We start from the raw sequence: 17,376 nt of genomic DNA, 5'->3' as shown, positions 1-17,376 counted from the left end.
AAATCTACATCTGAAAAAAAAAAAAAAAAAGAAAAAAAAAAAAAAAAGAAAAAGGGAAAAAAGGAAAATTATGATAAAATTTCCGCAAGCAATTGTATATTTAGGCATTGATGGGGCTTTTTTTGGTTCCCCACTTAGAATGTGCAATGTGAGAAGAGAGGATGGTAACTGGAGGTGGAGGACTCCTTCTTCAGAGTCCGTTCTGCAAACACTCCTTCAGGAGAGGGTTTATGCTGTTTGTGTCCCTGGCCCCCTCCCCATACAGCATCTCTGTCCCTGCTGGGGTCCTCAGGGCAGTGACAGGCCCCCTAGGAAACTCAGGTAACTGGTGGCAGGAAGATACATAATCTCCCTGCTTTCAAGAGAGAAGACAGAGTCAGACATTTCAGAGACACTTAAGTCATATCAGTCTGTTTTCCACGCTGAATTGCTGGAATTCTGTTGCTTGCAAACCATTCTTCCCTTTCTGCACACAAACAAATTAATTCAGAAACATGGCCGTCTTCTGTTTTGCTAAAAATTTTTTAGTAGTAACTTGGATTATACCCTGGGGTTTTTTTTTACCTGAAAGATGCTATGGATGACTGGAAGAAAAATCGCCTCTCAATTGCTAGCAAACAAATGATGAAGTATTATTTAGTGAAGCATGCTAAATAGAAGAAAACATTACTGCTGTATACCTCTTCAGTAAGAGTTTAGTTCGTGCTCTGGGTCTTCCAGAAAAGATAGAAAATAATATTTCAAAAGAAAATAGTTTGCAAAACAGTCTTCTACAATGAAGAAATGCAAAAAAAAAAAAAGCTGTCAAACTTTTTCCCCTCTGTGCAATCTTAACAAAAATAGCAGCTTGTGTTCTGGCTTGTTTTCAGGAACATAAGAGCGCATGAGAAGATTTCTGATTCTGGTGTCACAGTAAGTCTGTGTACCTCCTGTGCCTTAAGGATCCTTCCAGGTTTTAAGCACTGATTGTGCGAAGTAGGTACAGAAAGGTGGAGGGACAGAGGTGGAGGGACAGCTTAACAGTTCGGGCAGTAGACTGACATTCAAAAGGGTTGTCCCTCTTTTATATGTGTTGCCTCACCTTGATGTGCTAACACACAAACTCAGCCAGTCCCACCTCGGTTCCAAGGACTGTCACAAACATGCTAGTCCTTAAGTGTCAGTAATGCTAATATAAGCAGTGAGATCACAACAAGTCTTCCTCGGACTCAAGACTTCTGGCAGCTCTTTGCATTGCTTCTACTCCAAGGAGTAGTCGGGGAGACTGAAACTGCATCCCAGAAGGCAAAGAGCGGGCCTGAAGGCAGCAAACCTTGTGCTTTTTGTAACAGATGTGAACATGGACTTGGTGTGAGCAGCTTCCCTGCAGCCAGGTGTTGCGGTGTTTTGGAGCTGGCCTACCAGGAGTGGGATGCTAGGAAGAGAGCAAGAAGTCTTTTGAGACTGAAGGAGTGTACTGGGTTTCTGTGGCTCTCAAGAAGTTATCGGTAATAAATGCAATATTTAGCTTGTCAAAGGACTGGTGGTGACAATTTGCATCAGCCACAGTTTTGCTGGTGATATTCTGACAAAAGTATAGACCAGTAAACTCATTTGTTTGTGAAACCCTGAAATGAGTAAAAAAAGATTAGCAGATATTCACGGGGACTAGATGTTCACTGAAATACTAGTTACGGAAAACAAGTAAGTATTAAACTGTTACAGAGCTGGAATTTGTTTAACTGCTGTCCAGATTTTGAGACTTCTACTTGTGAAAAAAATCCTTCCACTGGGAAGAGCTGAGCTTTGTTTTCAGGTAAGTCATATTTAAGGTATTTTCAAATTGCTCTTAACAGTACCTTGACTGCCAAAAACATCTGAGTGTGCCTGCACAGGCTGCTGCTTTTCACTGTTGGATGAAGAGTGGTACAATGAAAACTCCGACAAATACTCACAAAAAAACCCTTCTTCTTTTGGGCTAGACTTGCAATTGCCAGTTCATTCTAGTGTCTGAGATAAGCACGCTTTCCCCTACTGTGGTCAGCTTTTCCTGCAGCAGGGATGGACGCTGTAAGGCTGAGTTCCCTGACTGCCCAGTTACAGATGGCTGTATGCCGAGAGATGCGCTCGTGAGGAACCTCCAGCTGCGGAGGAGCAGACCTGGCGAGCAGCATTTAGCTGTGAACCACTGGGGGCCACCGCTGGGGACCCCGAGGGACAGCCGGGGGCTTCCTGGGCACTCTCCTTCCCCAGCTGGCAGCACCCAGCCTCCCCGCTCCCTCCCAACTGTCTCCTGACGCAGGAGGAGGCAGCCCCAGACCTGAAAAGCTCTCAGCTGAAGCAGGTTTTCATATTTATCATATGGAAGAGTCATTTACCTGTTGTGGTTTGAAAACTGTTACATGTTACTGAGCTTTGAATACCGTCACTGTAAAGATGCTGGCCACGCTTGGCCGGTTAGTCCTGCTAAGCCAGGTAAATGTCAAGAGGAGATTCCTTTGGCAGGAATTCCTTTCCCAAGATGACCCATTTCATTGTAGTGACACTTCTGAAGGACTGAGGTGGATTTACTGAGGCATAGATTTAGAAATTTTAGAAACAGGTAATTTGCCTAAAAATTTGGGGCATTTCTCCCCCTTTTTCTAAGCAGGCAATAAGTCCCCTTGCAAGAGCCTCCAACTTCCATTTTGGAAAAATGGTTGCTTCGCCATCGCGACCCCCAGAAAGCGGGGACGGAATCCTTGTGTGAGTCATGCGTTTCTCCTGGTAAGAAATTTCTATTTCTCTCAATGTTCTTACGATGTTAGAGCTGTGTAATAAAGGCCAGTTGGGTGTCCTGGCTTAGTCATTTAAAACAATTAAGTGAAGAAACAGGTTTCACCTGTTTTAACTGTCCAACTGGCTGTTAATTCATGCCCAGCAAGCCATAGGAGGGAGGCTTGGACTGGGAGAGAAAAAGCACGTGTGTGACATTCAGAAGACATTTCAGAGCCCTTTCTCGATGGCTAGCAGCGAGATGAATGTGGGCTGTATCTGGCAGGAGAACACATTTGAAAAAAGGAGGAAAGTATTCAGACTGAAAGAAGTTGTTTGTGTCTGTAAGCACCAGAATCACACAGACTGAGATTATTTAGAAAATAGAAGTGTGTCACGTGGAGGATCCGGGGAAGCAGCTCCAGGGGTCCCTGTTGGCATTGCTGCTATTTACACGATCGGATTGTACTCTCTGTGCTGTGTCTTTTGTATAAAAATATACAGCTAAAGACAAAGTGAGTGATTGCACTTTACTGAACGTTCAAGAGACAGAAAAGTGATGTTTATGAAAATAGCATTTACCAGTTAATATTAGAAAACCGTTGCCCTTTTTTTTTTTTTTTCCCCCAATTAAATTATGATCTCTTTTGGAAGATTATTTGAATAAAATGCACAGAAAACCTAGCACTATTAGGCTGTAGTGAGAAATACTGAAATTTTTCATCCAGGGAAAAAAAATAATAATTGAATACTTGTAATACTTACCAGTGTTCCAGAGAAAATCTGCCAACAGAAAATATATAACTACAAATCCATAACAGGGATTGTTTGAAGAGATTTGACTCACCTTGAACTGATGCCACTGTGTGGTTTAGAAACTGTTTTCATCACGTTACCTGAGGTGCCTGCCTGCAGTCATACAGAGCAGGGTATTGCATCCTAAGCACTTGACTCTGTGCCCACTAGGTCAATGGAAATATAACCAATGCCTTACAGGAGGCAGGTGGCTCTTTCATCATACTGGAGAGTGAGGGAATAATTGCAGTGTCGTATTCTTTGAAGAAGGAGAGTGCCCAGAATATTGGCAAGTCAGCTTTCTTGAGAATGAAATGGTCTGCTTGGACAGCATGACTCAAAGCGTTATGGAGGTAAAGATTATTTCTCTTAAAATATGAAGGAAATATATGAGACTGGAGAAGCGTGATTTATTTACTTATTTTAACAGACTAGGTTAGTCATTGGTGAGGTTTGGATTTTGCAGCAGGCATGTAGTCAAAAACCAGGGACAAGAACTGATAGAAAGTGTCTGGGTCCATGAACACGTTTTGACCTGCCTGTTCTTGGGTTCATGAGCTGTATGGGTTAATCAGTACGTCTGATAATGTTTTACCCTCGTTTTGTGATTATTTCAATTTCTTTTTGGATAAGGATGGTTTTCAGCAGCACAGCAGCACTTCAGTAATTGTGCAGCCTTGATGATGCGGTTGTGAAGCGCTTTCATCAGAGACCTAACTGCAAAATGACAGAGACTGCAGAGGCAGTAACTAGGCTGAGCATCAGATGTAAGTTTTCTGTAAGTTTTTTTCTGCAGAAGGCACCTTTGCCCTTTTGCCATGCTCTTTTTCAAGTATTATAGGCATCAGGTTTGGGGTGTGGTAAATATGACAATGTTGTCGGACATTGTACCAAATAATATTGTAAACATACTGCAAATTTCCAGGGGTTGCACCAAGTTGTTTTAAAGTGTATGTTAGAAACTATTCTTTCAAGTAATCTAGTTGTGTGCCATATCAAAGACACAGGGGAAGAAACTGAAAAATCTTTTAGCACTCACAAATAAAACCCAAACGTTTATCAGGAGGTTAGCAATACTCACCACGTTTTGTCCAGTTGCTTTTGCTAGAGCCATGAAATTGGCTGTATAGGTGCCAGGATGGCAGTAAATCACCATGGTGAAGAAGGCTGCAACTTTGGCTTGAAACTTTTAAAATAAAAACATCAGTTGGTCTTTCACCAGGCCAGAGCTTTCTGGTTTGCCTGGCAGTGTTGCATGTTTGTGTTGTAGTTTACGCTCAAAAAATTCTTTATAGCTGAAGTTTGTTGAGAGACAAGATAAAAATGGGAGGAGAACTGCTTCTGCATGAGGAACAGTAATTAGAGTAGTGTGTGGTTGCCCACATGGACTGATGGGTAGGTAAGGATTATATTCATGCATATTACTTTTGCAGAATACTTGTCTATTGCAAAATAATTTATTCATGTGAAGATGATGCTTGGCAAAGTCCTGCTGGGTATTGAATCAGCCAATACCTTAGAGAAGAAATAAGCAGCTGCTCTGTAATATCCACATATATACTTATGCCTAGAACACAAAAATATGTTAGGATCATATTTTAGTAGCAAAGTCAGTATACTATATCCACAAGGACAGTGATTCTGGAAGAAACAGAATCATTCGAATCTTAAAATATTTTTAAAATTACAGTAACTATATTAAAAACCTGTTAAAAGAACTGCCGAGACTGATCCTACCAGGTAAGCGTAAAAATTAATTTATATTCCCAATGCTGCTTAATAAATGCATTGGAACTGAATCATCCCAATCTGTTCAGTCTATTGGTATATGTCTTAGTCCTTCCATACCTGAAATTCTATCGTTGTTACTCTTGCACTTCTGAAGCCGTGCATTTGTTTTCAGTCCTGCTTATTATAGCCATCTGTTCAGGCACTACATTGCCTTCCTACAATTTTTAATTTCCCTTGTAACCTTCTGTGGAATGCCTTGAAAATAAGTAATTTCAACTGTTTTTTTCAAGCCAGGGATTTGTTGATACAGAGTCAGAGAATCACAGAAAATTTGCAGTTGGAAGGGACTCATGGTTAAGGAATTCTGAGAAGAACTGGACAGAGATGCTTTTCTTCCATAAAGGTGGTTTGGACTTACTAATGGTTTAGACTCTAGAGGTTCATTCATTCAGTTATAGAGTAATAGTAAGTAAAGTAATAGAGGTATTACATTCATTCAGTTGAAAAAAATGTCATTGATCTGTCGTTTCCAGAAACTCTGTAACTTCTGGGTTAGCTATCTGTGCATCTCCATTATCTGCCTCTTCCTCTTGTCTTCTGGCTTTTGGTAGTAGTCCATACATTCTGTCATTAAAAATACTTGGCTGACAATATTTTGTGGAGGCTACTTGCTGCCCTTGAATTCATCCAACTGTTCCCACATGTAAAGAAACTGTCATTTTGAGCTCTTAATCTGTAACTACTTAGTCTCTGTGATGAAAAGAGATGGACGTTCTTTTTGTGTGTGTGTGTGTGATGTTGCTATCTTAATTATTTTCTTTATTCTCTAGTGGATGTATTAATAAACTTTATTGGTTGCCAACGCCAAGTGTCTACCTGACATAAATTCCTCATGGCTTTTATATTTTATTTTTAATCCTTGCTCTGTAATGGAACAACCTCCTGAATTGCAAATCTCTTTATTGATTTTTTTTTCGGGGGGGGGATAAGCATACAATCACTGGTAGTAAGGAAGCATAAAGCACTGATTTTTTAAAAAAAAACAATTAAAAGTCACAAATTAGTTGTGTATGTTTGTTTTGTTGGGTTTTTTTTGTTTTGGTTTTTTTTTTTAGTTGTTGATGCAGAAAATATTGCAGTGGGACATGTTTACAGTAGAATAAAAATACAAGAGGTAACTGTATTGGTGATAACAAAAAGATCTCTTTTTCTTGTGGTAAAAATGTGTCCCTATCCTGAAACCAGACAGTGGCCAGCTAACTAGTTCTGTACCTTGTGTTCAGATCTGGCTTCAGTGGCTTACATGCTTCCTTATGCTCCACATTCCTTGCAGAATGGGTTGTCACTCTGTCCCTCAGTAGGGTGCTTTTCTACAATTACCTCGGTGCCTTCTGGAAAACTCAAATTAAACAAATATCTTTCCTCTCAGGTAGCGAATGTATGGCCTGCAAGTTTTTTATTGTATCTACCAGCACAGAAGTCAGGAAAGAAGATGACGCTTCTTACACAGCCCAAAGCAGCCAGACGGCCATAGTGACTTTGTCAGCAAAACATGTAAGTCCGTAGCAAGAACTACCAAGTCACTCAGGCACTTGCTACATCTTTGGTTGAACCAACACGATTTATAAAGCCTACGGACCCTGTGGAAAAGAACAGACCCAGCTCCTGAGTCAGCGTAACTTGTGGGCCTTTTAGATGTGTCATTCGAAAAGTCAGTCGTATGTATCATGTAGGTGTCCAACTACATGTAAATATTTTGCAGAATCAATTAAATAACTTTCTTGCTAACAGCAGTTTTGAAAACAAGGCAGCAACTCTGAAAATGAGATTTGCTTTCTGTAGTGTCTAGCCTCCTGCTTGCTTCATCAAAAGCCATTCAAATTGTTCTACCACCAGGCTGACTAACCCATTTAAAGTTCCATTGGAATAATTCTTTATTCCAACAAAATTGTTCCAACAACTTATATTCTTGATTATTAAATACTTTTTTAGCTACTTCTCTGTGGCTAAAAAATAAGAACTGTGCCTTTCGTTAAAGGAAATAGCTTGTTGAAAGCTATATGAAGACATATAAATACAAATATAAACAAGCAAACAATTAAAAGGGAGTTATGAAATTTCAAATATTTTCTTCCTTGACGGAAGTAGCATAACAGTGTAATCTTAAGGTAAGTCACTCTTCAGTTAGTCTTACCAGACACATGATTTGCATAGTCAGGGAAGGCTATTTTTCTCTCTTTCATCATTTGTAATTAGGACAAAGTGCTTTCAAATGAATAAGCCTCCTTCCTTTGTAGCAAAACAAAACCCCTGTAGATAGTAAGCCTTGTTACTGTTTTCTGCGTGGGTAATATTTTTGAAGCTTCGCGTATTTCCTAAGTTTAAAGAACTAAAATTGTGAAAACTCAGTCTGAACTTCCACGCGTTACCCACAGTCTGTGACATAGTAAATCCTTAACAAAGTTTGCTGATACATCACAAATAAAATGTAGTTTCAGAAACGTATGCAAACTGGATGTATAAGTTTCAGGGCAATGGGAAATCCACTAGATCTTTAGCTACTTGTATAGTTATTGTAGTTGGTTTTTATTTTTGTTTTCTTTTAAACTGCATTTATTTCCAAATTGGATACCAATTATTTCAATTTTGTCAGTGGCCTTCTGCACACTGAAAGCTCTCATTTAATACAGGTTTTCTCCTTAGGCTGCTATCAGTACTTAGGTTACCTTTTACTTTTTTCCTCTTCTTAATAAATAAACGGAGCTTTTCCAGGCTTCTCCCAAGTGAGGCATTCAGAACCTGTGTAAGTTAAAATATTTTTCCTAAAATGTGAACACTTGAATTATGTATGCCAACACTGACTAACCGTTCCATTTTTGGGGTATTGTGTATGTAAATTCACAGTAAATTTCTTCTGTAAATGGTCTTAAGGATTATTCAGGCCATTTACACCTTCTGATGAGTGAGCTGCAAGACTACATCCCTACAGAACCAAATAAATAATTCAGTTGAGAGCGGTGTTATCAAATCTGTCACTAGTAATCTGTTTAGTAGGTGCTGTAATTGCACCTATTCTTCAACTGCAACAAAGCCTGTTACAGAAGTGAGAACTCTGATAGAAGTCTTAGCATATTGAACCCATCTTTATTTGACAAATGTATGTGTTTGTCAATAGTACTTTGAATTCCCTTGAAAAGGTGCAGTTTTCTATTTAAAAAACCCACCTAATTGGATGTCTTTCCTATAATTATTTAGTACTTTGAAAATGGCACTGCAGTCATTTACTGTTGTAAAATAAGCCAAAGAGGAGGAAGTTGCTTCCCAAGCAGCACTGGGCAGAACGCTTGGAAATATTAGCTGTGTCTAGCCAGTTTAGTATCTGTTCTTGCCTGTTAGGCAGCGATACCATTAGGTGCTTGCCAGTAACAGAATCTATGGCTGGGAGATTGTAGCAGCTGATTAAACAGATTGAAAAGTTGAGCTTTAGGCAAGGAACAAAAAGAATGTTCATACTGAGCAAGTCAGAAATCAGTACCTCACCTGACTTATGCAGGTACCTGGGGGAAAACCCCTTCTCACTAGGTCCGTGGTTTGCTTAGGAGGAACAAGGGTTAATGAAAACATAACCCCCCTGCTATTTAGCAAAGCTATGCTATTAATTACAGCAAATGGAGCATTCATTACAAGGAACAAGGAATTACTTTCAGTTACTGGCACTGAAAATATAAAAACCTTACCTTCTGTACTGAAGGCAATAAAATTTAAAAGCATAAGCTTGTAAGATTGTTGTTATCTTAAAGCTTCCTTCAAACTAATCAATTCAAAGGAATTATAGTACCTCTTTGGAAAATAGCAACCCTCAGCTTGTGATTTATTTTTAATTATTTTAAAGTAGTTCAGACAGAGGATTTAAAAGAAAAATCTTCAACCAGATTGAGTAATTTCACATAAAACCTAAACATAAGTAAGTCTTTTTCCTAAAGTCCAGATTAAATCACTTACTGTTAAATGTAAGCAAACTGAAACAGGAATTTTCATATGCAGAAACACGTTTTCTGTCCAGTTAGTGATATAATCAGAATGATTAAATTCTGTACATCATGATTGTTTAAGGCTAAGTTCAAATGACAAAAATCTCAGGAAAACAATGGTATCAGGCAGTTCTGTCATTTTAAGTCCGAGCAATGCCTGAGTCTTAACACTATAAACCACTTGATCCACGGTACCCTATCGCTAAGGTCCTGCCAAAAGGAGCAAATGTCAGGGATAATTCAGCTCCTAAGCCAATTGCAGTGGAAACCAGGGATCATATCAAGACCAATTTGGAGCAGATTAATGAAAAAAGGGCTTAATGAGCCGTGTACCCCTAAAAGAATGCTTGTAAAATCCACCCCTAATGAGGGTGGGGAGATAGCCGAGATTGTGAGAAACAAGTCAGGACCATTAACCTTGGGGTATTACGAGATCCTTGGGACTCTAATTCTTGTCACAAGGTCAAGCTTTTACAAAGCAATTATTAAGGATCTTTATAGTATCAACATACAGACACACACACATACTCAAAGCCTTTTAACGTCGGGGATTCTGGACTCATTTCCCTTCTCCAACTAATCACATTTATTATTTTTTTTCCTGCTTTCCTTGTTCATAAAGGTACCTATACAGGTGATGTATCTCTTGGCTTGTGCAACCAGTATAATTGTACTATTCAGTGCCCAAACAAAAGCAGGGAACCAAAGTTTTATTTATTATTTCACTTCTGCCTTTCTCTCAGCTTGATTTGTATGCCTTTCTGTTGGAATGAATAAAGAAACGAAAATTCTCACCTCTGCCATGGTGGGTCTGCTGATCTAACTTTAATTTTGAATGAGGACAGGTTGGCATTAGTGCCCACTGCCAATTTGAATTTTTCCAAAGTACAAGAAAATAGTCTGTCATGAGTGATCACATTTAAGCATTCCATTAGTCCTACTACTTCTGAGCCAGATACATATGGAGAGTAGAACGTTAGATAAAAAGAGAAAAATATAACCTTAGTGTGACAGTGAAGTCTGGTATCCCTACTACTGTAATTTCTGCTCATGCGACTAAGGTATAAAATGTTATAAATCTCATTATGGAGCTGCAAGAGCTCAGCTAACAGTTTGACGGCTAGATTGGCCTGCTGTCAGTTCGTTAGTGTGGGGGCATTCTCATTAAAATCGTTGGGAGCAAATAAGCTAAAAAGTGATGCGCTTAGGAGTAGCAGAGTCTACTTTCATTGAGATGAACAGGAATTCTTCCTGGGCAGCAGCTCTTGGGTTTGCTCTGGCCATATGGGCCACTTCGGTGGAAATGCAATCATACAGGCAGTATTTTAACTTCTCTGCAGAGTGAAATACAGAGTTGAGTATTGGACAGTGCAGGAAGAAACATTTGTTTTGCATAAATACATTCTTATAGATGGCCAACTGCTAAAATGAGTAGTGTAAAGCAAGAATAGCTTAGGAGTTGCCAAGAAACTGTGAAAGTTTTCAAAATGTATTTTAACCTAATTTGATTATTTCATTTCTCAGAAGCCACCATTGTATGCTGAAATTTATTTTATTTTCAGATTGGAACATAGTCTCTGTGATTACATTTATAACTCTTTAAACATTGAAATGTTAAGGACCACCTACAACTACCTGGACTGTAGAGTTTTACAGTTTTAAATCCAGGCTGATCAAACCCCCACCCTCACCCCCCACCCCCCCAGGCAGCTTTTCTAATTCCACTTTAATGTCTGTGTAGTACTGGGCCTGGAGTAGTTTTTCTGCCAATTTCTTTGCAGCAACCACATAGCTGTTATCTCCTCACTGTTTCTTTCTGCTTAAAAAGGAAAAATGTGTCAGTAAACTAAAGGTACAGAATACTTTCTGCCAATTTTTGTACTTGAGGCTTTCATTTTCCCCAGCAGCACTTCATCTCACTATCAAGGCAATACAACAATTAGTGATTAGGTCAGCAAGAATCCTGAATTCATGTGTATCTGAATGTGAAGGTTAGAACACAGTGGCTGTCCAAAAGCTTAGATCCTTTCATTTCCTTATAAGTAGCATCCCAGCTCTGAATGTTCTGGAAAGATAAAATATGAATTGAGAACAAAGATTAATAAATCTGTTAATGCAAAACACAGCTGAAATAGTTGAACAAAAAGAGTTGAATTTTACAATCCACATTTTACCACTAAGAATGATGGGGCATTCTCAGAGGTATATGTCTCAGCATTCTAACCATTAGTTAGAATTCTAACTAATTTCATTCTCAAGAAAACAGTCACAGCACAAAACTGTTCCCTTGAAAGTTGTGTTCTTGATTTGCATCTCTGTAGTCTTCTGCATCAAGGAAGGAGTGAAAGGAGAAATTCACACTGGGGCAATTCCATCAGACAGAGGCTTAAATGAGGCAGGAATAAGGAATTCATAAAGCCACATTATCTTCTCTGTATGCTTCATGGTTTGTGATCATTGCCACTATCAAGGAAGCTGCACGGGTAAGTAACAAAGTATTTTTATTTAACACAGCACATATTTCTTTTGGGTTTCATATTTAATGATGCTGGATGTAGCTGATAGGATGAGCACTGTGATTCAGCTTTCAGAAATTTAACAAAGGACTTCCTATTTTCAGGATGTGAAGAAGTTCCCCTGAGTTCTTTAGGAGGCTAAAATACAGTATTATGTTACAGTCTGAGCAGTTCTGAGCCAAGCAGCAAAGTGTTAATTGTATCCACAAGCACTTATGGATGCAAGCTGCGAAATGTCAGCTTGAATATCTGCTTCAGTTTAATTATTTTAATAACGACTGACCTAATTCTTGAATTAGTCATCAAGTTTTAATATATCGAAATATCACGCAGTGTTTCAGTAGAACACTGAAATGGCAAGGTGAAGATTTTTTCAATTTTTTTAATAAAAAAGTTGGGGTTTTGAAGAAAACACATACAAAATGTCAAGAATTTCAAATCTCAAATGCAAACTTTTTCATTCTTTGTGAGAAAGATAGCAGAAGCTGGGAGGCTTTTAAACACTTGCAAACATGGAGAGGAGAAATCTTCAAAAATAATTCTGTGGGTCTTTTATGTATGATACCTGCCTGCTCTGACAGTTTGTTTACAGCTGTCTATATAAATCTCATACAGGTTTTTAGACGTATCCTCTAAATCTGCAGTAAACCTAATTTAGCCTCAGAGATTTTTAACAAAATATTATTATAATTATACTGGAAGTAGATTAACATCTTGCAGATAACATATTATTGTTGGTTATCCTTAAGCTGTGAAAAGTTTTGCCATAAAGGAACCATCTTGTCTTACCAGAAGGACTGCCACGTGTGTATATTTCAATGCTCCAACAGTTGCATCTTCAGTAGTGACACTCTCCAAAAATTCAGGATTGTTGTGTGGCTCACATTCGTAACCTGCAAAACCCTGAAACAATACTAGGCATCAAAAATTCCTAAGGTAAGATTTAATAAAAGGGTACAGAATGCTCTAAGACTATGTTCTATGGAAAGTCTTGGAAGAGCAGTAACACAGGTACTATTGATAACAAAACAAAAAAGCCCTGGCACTGCCAAAAGGACCAAAGGGTGAAAGTCTTCAGGTTAGGACTTGATCTATGGTTCAGCGCGTTGGTTCATTCCATTAGAAAGATGTAAAGCGAAAAAGAGGACAGTTCAGTTATTACCAAGTTTGGATTTGAACGGAGATGGTACACTCCCCACATATTTTTAAAATTAATGTTAAAATAGGCCCTTGACTCAGAAACTGAACTATGTATACAATGAATAACATACCTGTATATATCTGTTCCCAACAGCTGCAACTCAACGGAAATGGTTGGCTGTTAATTCTAACCAGGGTCCCACTAAACCCTGAAGACGGAGGAAGGGCATTCGGACTTCAAAGCACCATTCACCAGGCCTTTCCTAGCCTGGGAGCAAGTGCCAGCGTATTTAGGTAAATTATTTCCTGCAAACCATTTCATAATAGACCTGGAAGATCTGAATTAAATGAAAAAAAAAAAAATGTTGCCATTTAAATCGAAGTAGTCACATGGTAATGAAAGCAGCAACTTCCCATAAGCTGTATGGGAAGCTCTTGCCTTGAGGGATAGGTGTTCTACACAGCAGGGTAACGTCTCAAACGTTAGGGAGCCACAGCTCATTTAAGCAATATTTTATCTTTTATAACCAAATGGGGTCTAATTAAAATATAATATTTTTTTTCTTTACAAACACAATCAACATAGTGCAAAGGGAAAGTTTAAGTCTGTGTTAGTCAGTGCCTGTTGCTGTGACCAGGACCCCCAGCTGCTGAAGGCTCACCAACCTAAAGTACTGTAAAGCATTATGAGCAGTGCCCTGGGACACCTGGCCTGCTGTCAAACACTCTGAATATGGAATGGCAAGGTGGGGGAATGGAAAAGACGATTGTCCTCTCTTGCCTCAACATCCTGAATGTAAAAGCAAAACCAGAACTGACATTCGGTTTCTGCATATATCCTTCCCACCCTCCCTTCTGTGAGAAATCGTGCCGTGAATAACTAACACGCATGCAAATCTAAGAAGTATGAAGCATGTCAGTAGGAATCCTGATGTCCTTTTCCATGTCTAAATAGCTTTTATGAAATACATTACCACTGACTTTAAATGCTTATGTAAAATCTGAGGAAAAGAGTAGGTTAGGATTTAGTGCTCACATGATATTTGTCGAGGATAAATTATTTTCCTGGCAAGCAGCTGAATAAAATTTTTCCTGCTGGTGGTTTGATTGCTAAAATAACATTATAAATATTGTCCCAAGGAAGACTTGCAGAAAATACTGCTGAATCTCCAGCTTTTTTTCTTTCCAGAAATAATTGGAATCTCTTTATTAAAATATTATATATATTATTTATAAGTTCTAATGGTGTAAACGAAGCAGGTGAAAACAGAGGTTGGTTAACTCCTAAAAACAAAGCAGAGAGAAAGCTGTAAGGTAACACTTTGTATAAGGTAATACTATGACCTGTACAAGGTATTACTATGACTATTCTCCTGAATCTCAAACAGAAAAGACACTTTGAAGAAAAAGCAGATAAGCAAAAACTTCAAGATATAGCCAACCCGATGAAGCTATCCTAAATGGGTTGTTTAAGCCTCAACCAAATCGTTTCCATGGAATTACGGTATGGGAGATAGGACAACAATTCCATGTACAAAAATTATCCATAGATCAATATACAGAAATATATTCAATATATATTCATATATATTGATACCAACATATGGAAAATGTTATACAGAGGTTTTATCACAGTAAGCTTAATACCTGACATGTCAGTGCAAGTCTGCATGGAATGACTCATTTAATTTTAATGCAGAAGATGTCCCTTAGGGGACATAAACAGCAAAGGCAGTTATTTACCTCTACTGCATATCCAGAGGTACGCTTATCAAAATGTTTCCAGAAAGCTCATGTGCATCTTCCATTGCAGCCAAAATATCTAAAAGCCTAAGAATAAACAAAACCATTCTGAAGGAAATCTGGAGAAGTAAATGAAATGATGTAAAAGCAAAGTAAAAATTGGCTTGCTTATCTAGATAACATAGATACTGTGCAGAGCGTGAAGTGAAATTCTGTCCAAATTAAAGATTTATTCAGTCACTAAGTACAGCTGGAACAACCATTTTGAGAAACCTGGTTTTCATTTTGCCAATCTCTTCTAATTTTCTACCATCTTGGAAAAGTCTTGAATTTAAATTTATACTACAAATAATATTTCTGCTCTACAAAGTATGTCACTGAACATCAAAGTGCCTAATCTGAGCAAAGAAACGCCATGAAGATGCAATGTACGTGTCCCAAATTCTGGGCTTGATTGGTAGCCATGTAGAATGCTTAGGGTTATTATATCTATTCACCCATAGCAAAACCGTATAGTCATTTGCTGCTTGCTGACGTGTCCATAGATGGTAAATACAGCTGATGTGGAACAAATCTTTTGCTTGAACACTTTGGAATATTTGCCATGCCAGTGCATCCCACAATTGTGTAAAGGCTGCGTCTCGTAATCCCACGCAAAACAAAACCAGAATTATTCTATTTGTGTAATAATTTTGTTAATTTGAATGTCTGTCCATTTTGATATATTGTAAAATGAAAATCTGCCAAGAACTGATGAAAGCCCTGAGTACTAAAAAAATATGATTTCATATTTGGCTCTAATTGTTAAGTACATGCACAGAAATACGTGAGGTCAGGCTTACAGTTCAGCCACACCAGTGTGAATGTAGAGAATGTCTGTAGAGTATTAAGGTGACTGCCTCCTGATAATCTAAGAAGAAATTTTTATTTTCAGAAACTTAAGTTATTTTACCAAAGTATAAGTTAACAGCCAACTATTTTCCAATGCAAGAGTCAGGTAGAAGGATTTTAAGACTTACTAGTCTCATAACCTATTTTCTAAAAACTGAGTACATTTAAATAACTAAATACAAAAATATTAATGATCAAGCAAGTTCTGTACTTTCCTCAGTTTTTCAGGACTCTTTGTAATGTTGAGGATCTCTTTAGTGTTACTCTATTTGTGCCTGTGTTCTCAAAGTCGCATGTGTGTTTTCCCTAAAATTCAGGTCTATGTCAACACCTTTCTGTACAAGGCCCCCTTCTAGCTAAACTGGAAGTTGAAAATGTCAGGTGTGCTATTGTGTCTGTGAACCTATAATTTTATCTCTATTACACTATTTCAACTTTTACTTTTCCGTTTGTTTGTTGGATGCTTATGTAGAGTTGTAACAAAGCTGAACAAAAAAGGGTATGAAGCAATGGTTTTTTTGAAAACACCTACTTGATGATATCTGTTAAAATATCAGCTAATTTTTGACAACATCAAATGCCACTCCACAAATCTGTAGCAGATGCTGTGGAAAGTAACAGTGGCTTCTGCAGAAAATTCATGTCTTGACTATAGAAAAGCCACATCTTGACTACTGATTTGTGGGAAAGCTGTTGGTGCTGGGTCCCAACAACTGGCTGCTGCTGCTGTGCCACAGCTGGGGGCCGGCACTGCTGGCTGCAGCAAAAGCCCATGAGAGCATGGCTTAACAACCCCGCTCAGGGCAAGACATGTCTTTGTTGAGATGCGAAAACTCAATTTGCAGTTATGTTTGGGATGCAGTTCTACAGCTGTTTCCTTTCAGGCAGTTCAACTGTGAATAAGAGTGTTTGATTAATGTTATTCCACAGGAACCTGCGTCACTTGTTTCAAAACTCACAGCGAAATATTTCAGAGCGCAGCTGTGGGTTGCCCTTGCAGAAAGTCTCGTTCCATGGTACCCATCGCAAGGGTTGCAAAGGGAGGCTAGAGAACAATGTAGGTTTTTTTCCTATTCCCCTTCCCCCTCACTCCTCTGCCTGCTGCCATTGCCCTAGGTCTGCACTACTGCTTCCAACCCGAGTATCTCTGACAGGAGAGAGACGCGTGCCTTCAGACTGCTGTTCCAGTGCTGCCGTTCAGCCTTGAATCATTTTTGACTACAACCATCCTGGAAAGAGAGGTGTAAGTCTCATGGAGAAAGAAGATTTTGTAAGTTTCTCGAAACTCTGCTCGAGGCAAAAGATGAAAAGTACTGAAGCACAGAGAGAAAAAGGCAGAGGGACCTCGGCTGTCCTGGGTGTGTGACAGCAGCTTGTCCTGCGGTACCTCAGCACTTGCTGCCTTCTGCAGGAGCTGAGCTCACTGATGTTGGTGTAGAAAGAAAACCTGCAGGAAAATTGGCGGGACACCACGCTTCACCGGGCGAGTGACTGACTTTAACACACTGTCATTTAAACGCAACATTAATACATTTGGAGGTGGAAATGTGTAATGCTAATTTGTGCTATGGTTTACTTTATGTTTTCTATTAGTAGGAGAGCTGGCGCAGTTAACATTGGTTGATATCAAAACGAACCAGAGCCGGACAGTGCTAAGGCATTTCCATCCGCAGCTGTATGCCACCCACCCAGCCCAGGGCAAGTCTTGCGGCAGCAACAAGATGAACAGCGGACACCCAAGGAAGAGCTGCGCAGTTGGCCTCTGTGCATTTCTATGCATTTGCTTTATGCGTAAC

At 38.9% G+C, this 17,376-nt stretch overlaps 1 long non-coding RNA gene across 1 annotated transcript; it reads left to right on the top strand.

The window, feature by feature from the left end:
• The first annotated feature begins 6,425 nt into the window (after nt 1-6,425).
• On the top strand, nt 6,426-13,235 carry LOC114011102 (uncharacterized). The gene is made up of 4 exons (XR_003552857.2): nt 6,426-6,813; nt 11,612-11,773; nt 12,599-12,742; nt 13,101-13,235. It is a non-coding gene; the product is annotated as an uncharacterized LOC114011102 (long non-coding RNA).
• Nucleotides 13,236-17,376: the final 4,141 nt, after the last annotated feature.

The sequence above is a fragment of the Falco peregrinus genome, chromosome 2 (genome assembly GCF_023634155.1).
Source record: "Falco peregrinus isolate bFalPer1 chromosome 2, bFalPer1.pri, whole genome shotgun sequence".
NCBI lineage: Eukaryota > Metazoa > Chordata > Aves > Falconiformes > Falconidae > Falco > Falco peregrinus.
This window is presented reverse-complemented; position numbering and strand designations above follow the sequence as displayed.